We start from the raw sequence: 8,341 nt of genomic DNA on the forward strand, positions 1-8,341 counted from the left end.
GATGCAGATGCAGAGGATGGATTGGAGGACACGGGGCTGGGGGGAGCAGGGGGTGAAGGGGAAGCTGGAACCAAGTGAGAGAGTAGCATAGACATAGATACACTACCAACTGTAAAATAGATAGCTAGTGGGAAGCTGCTGCATAACAAAGGGAGATCAACTCGATGATGGGTGATGCCTTAGAGGGCCAGGACAGGGAGGGTGGGAGGGAGTCGCGGGAGGGAGGGGATATGGGGATATAAGTATAAATACAGCTGATTCACTTTGGTGTACCTCAAAAGCTGATACAAAAGTGTAAAGCAATTGTATTCCAATGAAGAGCTTAAAAAGAAAATCTACACACACACATACAAATACTGCATTCCCTTAATGTTCAGTTAAAAATGAGAGATAGGGACTTCCCTGGTGGTCCAGTGGTTAAGACTCCGCCCTTCCCCTGCAGGGGCACGAGTTCAGTCGCCGGGTTGGGAAACGAGGATCCCGCATGCCACATGGCATGGCCTCCCCCTCCTCCAAAAAAAAAAAATGAGAGATAAAGCAACAGAGTACACAAAGTATAATGGTTCTAAGAGAATTCATTATCTCACCTATACTGTTAAAAATATTAGCAAGGAGATAGGTTTCCATCGAATTACTCAGCAGTGTATGTCTGTAGTACAGCCCAAAGTGACGCACACACGTCAATGCTCATCCTCCAAATGTAAGTAGGAACACATCCCCACACATCCCTCCCTCTCGAACCAGCGCGCAGACACAATGCACACTGTTCAAAGAGGTGGTCTGGCTGCCCCACCCCCAAACAATATTTTATATGAATCTTAACAAAAAGATACTTACAAAATGTCTTTTTACTACCTCTACTTGTAACATATATCAGACACTTCAGAACATCTAGAAAGACTAGATATTTCCAAAAAGTACTTAGAATTGTCAACTGTTGATATTTACACAGTAGTAAGGCATCAAATGCACACACAGAACAGTGGTTATGTCTTCTAAGGATGACCAGTCTAGCACAGAAGCTTCTTTTCTTCCTCTTCAAGGTCTTCCACTCCGTGTCCTCTAACCCACTGAACAAATGTGGACCTGGGTCACCCCCGATGTCACCTCTAGAGGTGGTCTAACGATTCCATTGCAAAAAGTCATTTCCAGAAGACATTGCTTTTCTATGATTTTTTTAAAAAACAAGGGGGCATTTAGAAGACGTGTGATTTTCTAATGGCTTTATCACCCGTGGGCAAACTCTATATATCTAGAAGGCCTAGATGGGGTAAGTTTTCTTTTGAAAAGTGCGTAGAGGGGGGAATTGTGAGCAACTTGTTCGTATTATATGGGCAGTCCTTCTGTAAACGGCCAGTGAATCTCACCAAAGGGTGGTGGGCACTTCCCATTGGCCAAATGTGGTCTGTTCCACCATTTCCATCTCCCGAGATCAAGGTCTGGTAGAAATGACGACCAACTGCCCAAGAGTCCACCTACCCTTCCACCTCTCGTCGACTGGGGCTCCGCTCACCTGCCGGGCCTGTTAAGGTGTCTGGATGAGTGGTCACTCCAGATCCAGGATCTATGCAGCTCCAAAACCCGAGAGTGGCAGAGCTGTTGCCCAGGTACACCTGCTGTCTTGGGCTCTAAAATTTCTAATGGCCTCTGTGGGGTTCGAGTGGCCACTGTTCTCACCCTGCTCCACACAACGCCCAGAAGCACCACGTCCTCAGCTGAGTGGGGGCTTCACCTGACTCCCCAGCTTTGAGCCAAGAGATCAGGAGATCGGCAGAGTCCAGCTAGGAGGTGGGGGCGGGGGGAAAGGCCTGGGCCTGGCCAGTGGGCAGCTTCTCCCTGGCCCCCAGGGTCACCTGCCAGATGGCAGCCCGAGGACTTGGAGAGCCCTGGGGAAGAAGGCTGAGATCCATTTCTCACTGCGCTCTCTGCCGGAACCCCAAAGTACTATGTTTTGTTTTGCGCACCTTACTGACTAACAAGGCAAGTGTGTCTTTTTTTTTTTTAAGCCATCGATGAGAACACAAGTTTATGGCACTGATACAACTGTGCAATTATTTTAGCCAACTCTCTTATGTACTTTTAGACCACGGGCTGGTACTATAAGGCCTTCTCAGCACAATAAACCTTGCAAATCACTTCACCAGCCCCTCTCACCACCACCCCAGTGTCCCCTCTTCACAGATGAGGAAAATAAGGCCAGACGGGGGGGTTGGGGGGGTCTTGCCTACCAGTCTTCAGTAAGTCACTAGCAAAGCTGGAGGCAGAAGCATGTCTCACCCCCAGGCCTTTGTGCTGTGTCAGCCACAGCCGTTCCTCTGGAATATATCCAACCCCTTTCCCTCCAAACTGTCCCCAGGGCAGCCCTTCTAAGTCGCAACCTAACTTGGTCACTCACCTGTGTAACTGATGGCCTGCCTGTGACTGAAGAATTAGGCAAATTTGGAGAAATACAGGTACAGGGAGGATGACAAAGATGTTCACCGAAGGCCCATAAGTAACAGCAGAAAAGCATAATCAACGAAAAAGTCGATTAGCTTGGGAACGGGCGACCTCGGCACTGGCGATTCTGCATCACGTAGCAATTTAAAGACGGAGGTGGGTCTTCATGTCTTGACGTGGACACCCTTCAAGACGTAGTGTGCCAAGTGAAAAAAGCAAGTTCAGGGCTCTCCTGTGGGGGTCGGACTTGACAGGCTCCCAGGGCTGTCCCCCGGTCTCCCACTTCAGGCTCCTGAGGCCCCTCTGGCTGTGGGGTTCTTCACACTCCCTGCCACGGACCCCCGCCCCGGCTGGCCTTCTGGCTGCCGCCTCGACCGCCACCCCAGCCGAGACCCGCCACCAAGGAAAGCAGTCACAGTGGGTAGGAGCCAGTGTCCACCTGCTGCCTTCAGGGCCCTGGATGCTGAAGACCAGGGTTTCCTTTCGTGGTGTTCGTGGAAACTGGAAAACAGCCAGTCTCCGTTCATACTTGTTCTCTGGGGATGGTTCATCACCACCCTTTTGAATTGAATATAGGGAAGGCCCATGTCTTTTCTAGACACTCTCCATTGGCAAAAATTCGTGGGTCACCTCAAGTTGTAAAAGTCTTGGGACTTCCTAGGTAGCATAGTGGTTAAGAATCCACCTGCCAGTGCAGGGGACACAGGTTTGATCCCACATGCTGCGGAGCAACTAAGTCCGTGTGCCACAACTGTTGAGCCCATGTGCCACAACTGCTGAAGCCCACGCGCCTAGAGCCCGTGCTCCACAACAAGAGAAGCCACTGCAATGAGGAGCCCGCACACCGCAATGGAGAGTAGCCCCTACTCACTGCAACTAGAGAAAGCCCGTGTGCAGCAACAAAGACCCAACGCAGCCAATAAATAAATAAATAAATAAATTTATTATTTTTTAAAAAAAGTTATAAAAGTCTCATTTCAGTAATTGCAATTTTGAAAACCATACAAAGTGGTCAAATTCATGGAGGTGGAGGGTAGAATAGTGTTTACCAGGGGCAGGAGTGATGGGCAGTTCTTGTTTAGCAGGCATGGGGTTTCAGTTGGGGATGATGAAAAGCTTCTGGATGATGAAAAACTTACTTACACAATGTAAGTGTACTCAGTGCCACTGAATTATACATTTTAAAATGGTTAAAGTGTAAGATTTCTTGCTCTAGTTCTGTGAAAAATGCCATTGGTAATCTGATCGGGATTGCATTAAATCTGTAAATTGCTTTGGGTAGTACAGTCATTTTCACGATGTTGATTCTTCCAATCCAGGAACATGGTATGTCCCTCCATCTGTTTATGTCATCTTTGATTTCTTTCATCAATGTCTTAAAGTTTTCTGCATACAGATCTTTTGCCTCCTTAGGCAGGTTTATTCCTAGGTATTTTATTCTTTTTGTTGCAATGGTGAATGGGAGAGTTTCCTTAATTTCTCTTTCTGCTCTTCCGTTGTTAGTGTATAGGAATGCAAGAGATTTCTGTGCATTAATTTTGTATCCTGCTACTTTACTAAACTCATCAATGAGTGCTAGCAGTTTTCTGGTAGAGTCTTTAGGGTTTTCTATATATAGTATCATGTCATCTGCAAAGAGTGATAATTTTACTTCTTCTTTTCCAATTTGGATTCCTTTAATTTCTTTTTCTTCTCTGATTGCTGTGGCTAACACTTCCAAAACTATGTTGAATAACAGTGGTGAGAGTGGACACCCTTGTCTTGTTCCTGTTCTTAGAGGGAATTCTTCCAGTTTTTCTCCACTGAGAACAATGTTGGCTTTTGGTTTGTCATATATGGCTTTTATGATGTTGAGGTAATTTCCTTCTATGCCCATTTTCTGGAGAGCTTTTATCATAAATGGATGTTGAACTTTGTCAAAAGCTTTTTCTGCATCTATTGAAATGATCATATGGTTTTTATCCTTCAATTTGTTGATATGATGTATCACGTTGATTGATTTGCGTATATTGAAGAATCCTTGCATCCCAGGGATAAACCCCACTTGATCGTGGTGTATGATTTTTTTAATGTGCTGTTGCAGTCTGTTAGCTAGTATTTTGTTGAGGATTTTTGCATCTATATTCATCAGTGATATTGGTCTGTAGTTTTCTTTTTTTGTGACATCTTTGCCTGGTTTTGGTATCAGGGTGATGGTAGCCTCGTAGAATGAGTTTGGGAGTGCTCCGCCTTCTGCAATATTTTGGAAGAGTTTGAGAAGGATAGGTGTTAACTCTTCTCGAAATGTTTGATAGAATTCGCCTGTGAATCCATCTGGCGATTTGTATGGAAACGCAAAAGACCCCGAATAGCCAAAGCAATCTTGAGAAGGAAAAATGGAGTTGGTGGAATCAGGCTTCCTGACTTCAAACTATACTACAAGGCCATAGTGATCAAGACAGTATGGTACTGGCACAAAAATAGAAAGGAAGATCAATGGAACAGAATAGAGAACTCAGAAGTAAGCCCAAACACATATGGGCACCTTATCTTTGACAAAGGAGGCACGAGTATACAATGGAAAAAAGACAGCCTCTTCAATAAGTGGTGCTGGGAAAATTGGAGAGCAACATGTAAAAGAATGAAATTAGAACACTTCCTAACACCATACACAAAAATAAACTCCAAATGGATTAAAGACCTACATGTAAGGCCAGACACTATCAAACTCCTAGAGGAAAACATAGGCAGAACACTCTTTGACATACATCAAAGCAACATCCTTTTTGACCCACCTCCTAGAATCATGGAAATAAAATCAAGAATAAACGAATGGGACCTCATGAAACTTAAAAGCTTTTGCACAGCAAAAGAAACCATAAACAAGACTAAAAGGCAACCCTCAGAATGGGAAAAAATAATTGCCTATGAAACAACGGACAAAGGATTAACCTCCAAAATATACAAGCAGCTCATGCAGCTTCATACCAAAAAAGCAAATAACCCAATCCACAAATGGGCAGAAGACCTAAATAGACATTTCTCCAAAGAAGACATACAGATGGCCAACAAACACATGAAAAGATGCTCAACATCACTAATCATCAGAGAAATGCAAGTCAAAGCCACAATGAGGTATCACCTCACACCAATCAGAATGGCCATCATCACAAAGTCTGGAAACAACAAATGTTGGAGAGGGTGTGGAGAAAAGGGAACTCTCCTGCACTGTTGGTGGGACTGTAAGTTGGTACAGCCACTATGGAAAACAATTTGGAGGTTCCTTAAAAAACTACAAATAGAACTACCATATGATCCAGTAATCCCACTCCTGGGCATATACCCAAAGAAAACCATAATCCCAAAAGAAACTTGTACCATCATGTTTATTGCAGCACTCTTTACAATAGCCAGGACATGGAAGCAACCTAAATGCCCATCAACAAATGAATGGATACAGAAGATGTGGCATATATATACAATGGAATATTACTCAGCTATAAAAAGGGATGAGATGGAGCTATATGTAATGAGGTGGATAGAATTACAATCTGTCATACAGAGTGAAGTAAGTCAGAAAGAGAAGGACAAATATTGTATGCTAACTCACATATACGGAATCTAAAAATGGTACTGATGAACTTAGTGACAAGAACAGGGAAGCAGATACAGAGAATGGACTGGAGAACTCGAGGTATGGGAGGGGGCGGGGGGTGAAGGGGAAACTGAGAAGAAGCGAGAGAGTAGCACAGACATATATATACTACCAACTGTAAAATAGTCAGTGGGAAGTTGTTGTATAACAAAGGGAGTCCAACTCGAGGATGGAAGATGCCTTAGAGGACTGGGGCAGGGAGGGTGGGGGGGAATCGAGGGGGGGGGCGTCAAGGAAGGGAGGGAATATGGGGATATGTGTATAAAAACAGTTGATTGAACCTGGTGTACCCCCAAAAAAATAAAATAAAATAATTAAAAAAAAAATGGTTAAAGTGGTAAATTTTACGTTTTGTATATTTCACCACAATAAAAAATGTAAAAAAGGACAAGCCAAAAAAATTAAAAGTTTATCTAAGGTTAAAAAGGTCTCCCTTTGCACCTTCCTGATCTGTTTTGGGTAGACAACACACAGCAGGAAAAAGTGTGTGTGTGTGTATGGGGTAGGTGGGGAATGTGTCTGATGAACGCCTGTTTCCCTTCCCCCACTGCTCATACGCCCTGGGGTCCCCCTCCTCACTCCGTTGCTAGGCTGCTTTTGCTTTCTCCGGAGCTGAAATGATGGGGAGAGAGGAGGAAAGGGGCAAGAAAGGTCTTATTCTGACTAGTAGTGTGTGAGCTGCTACACAATCTCTCTGGGCCTGGCATGTGTATAAAGCTGACTCTTCATCTTGTGGGGATCTTTTATAAGTTCTTCCCAACCCTCTATCCCACAGCATTAGCAGGATCTCTCACCCACACTTCTCACCCTTGGTCTGGACTGTCCGGTGACCTCTCCGAGGCCCACAGGCAGGCCTAGGCTTCAGCTTCTGGATGCTAAGTCTCGGCTGCCCTCCAGGTGGCGCTCTTGGACAGGTTTTAGTACCGCTCTACACAGGTCTTTGCTCTCCCGTGGCTCAATGTCAGGTCCAAGGGAAACAGTCACACATCCTTTCCTCCCAACAGATTTTAGGGGAACCAGTTTCCAGGGCAGCAAACTGTCTTCATTTTACTATCAAAACCAGTGGTAGCCAGAAAGTCTGTCATGCACTGTATTTTTTTTTTTGACTTAGCTATTATCTTATTTTATTATTATTTTTCTAAAAACTTTTATTGAGATACAATTGACATACAATAAGCTGCATATATTTAAAGTGTACAATTTGATGGGGTTTTTTCTTATTAGTAATGTATATATGGCAATCCCAATCTCCCAATTCATTCTCCCCCAACCCCCACCCCCCCCCCCCCCCCCCACTTTCCCCACTTGGTGTCCATATGTTTGTTCTCTACATCTGTGTCTTTATTTCTGCCTTGCAAACCAGTTGATTTGTACCATTTTTATATATTCCTCATATGTGTGTTAACATACGATATTTGTTTTTCTCTTTCTGACTCACTTCACTCTGTATGTCATGCATTGTATTTTGAAAATCAGATTCATTGAGGTATAATGCACACAAAGTAAAATTCACCAATTTTACTGTGTATTACCATTTACCAACACCACAGTCAGGACAAAGAACATTTTCATCGACTAAAAAGGTTCACTGTGCCCTTTGCCTCACCTCTTAACTCTGGCCCTTAGCAACCACCAATCTGATTTCTATCCTTATATGTTTGCTTTCAGCAAAGGAATCATGTTTTGAGGATTAATAGATTATAAGTGCAGTCATGCAACAAGTAATCACTCATATTTGATTTCTTTCACTTAGCACCAAGCCTTTGAGAAACATTCACACTAGATGTTTCTTTTTATTGCTGACTAGTGTTCACTGTGTTTATTCATTCACCCATCGATAGAGTTGTGTTGTTTCCAAATTTTTATTATTATGAATATAGCTGCTATAAACAATTTGTGTACAAGTGTTTGTGTGGATATATGTTTTTATTCCGCTTAGGTAAATATCTAAGAGTGGGATTTCTGGGTCATATGGTAAGTGTATGGTTAACTTGATTTAAAAAAAAACTACCAAATTATTTTCCAGAGTGACTACACCATTTCTCATTCCCACCAGCAGTGAATGAAAATTCCACTTGCTCTACTTCTTGGCAACACTTAGTATTGTCAGTTTTAAAAATTTTAGCCACTCTGGGGTGTGTGTATGTGGGTTTGGTTGTTTGTTTTTTTAATCTGTCAGTACTTTTAATGTTGTGTACATCAAATTATAGTAAGTAGACAACTATAAACGAAAAGCACCCCCTCTGTTTTCATGAACAGCACACTGCA

The sequence above is a fragment of the Hippopotamus amphibius genome, chromosome 17 (genome assembly GCF_030028045.1).
Source record: "Hippopotamus amphibius kiboko isolate mHipAmp2 chromosome 17, mHipAmp2.hap2, whole genome shotgun sequence".
Taxonomy (NCBI): domain Eukaryota; kingdom Metazoa; phylum Chordata; class Mammalia; order Artiodactyla; family Hippopotamidae; genus Hippopotamus; species Hippopotamus amphibius.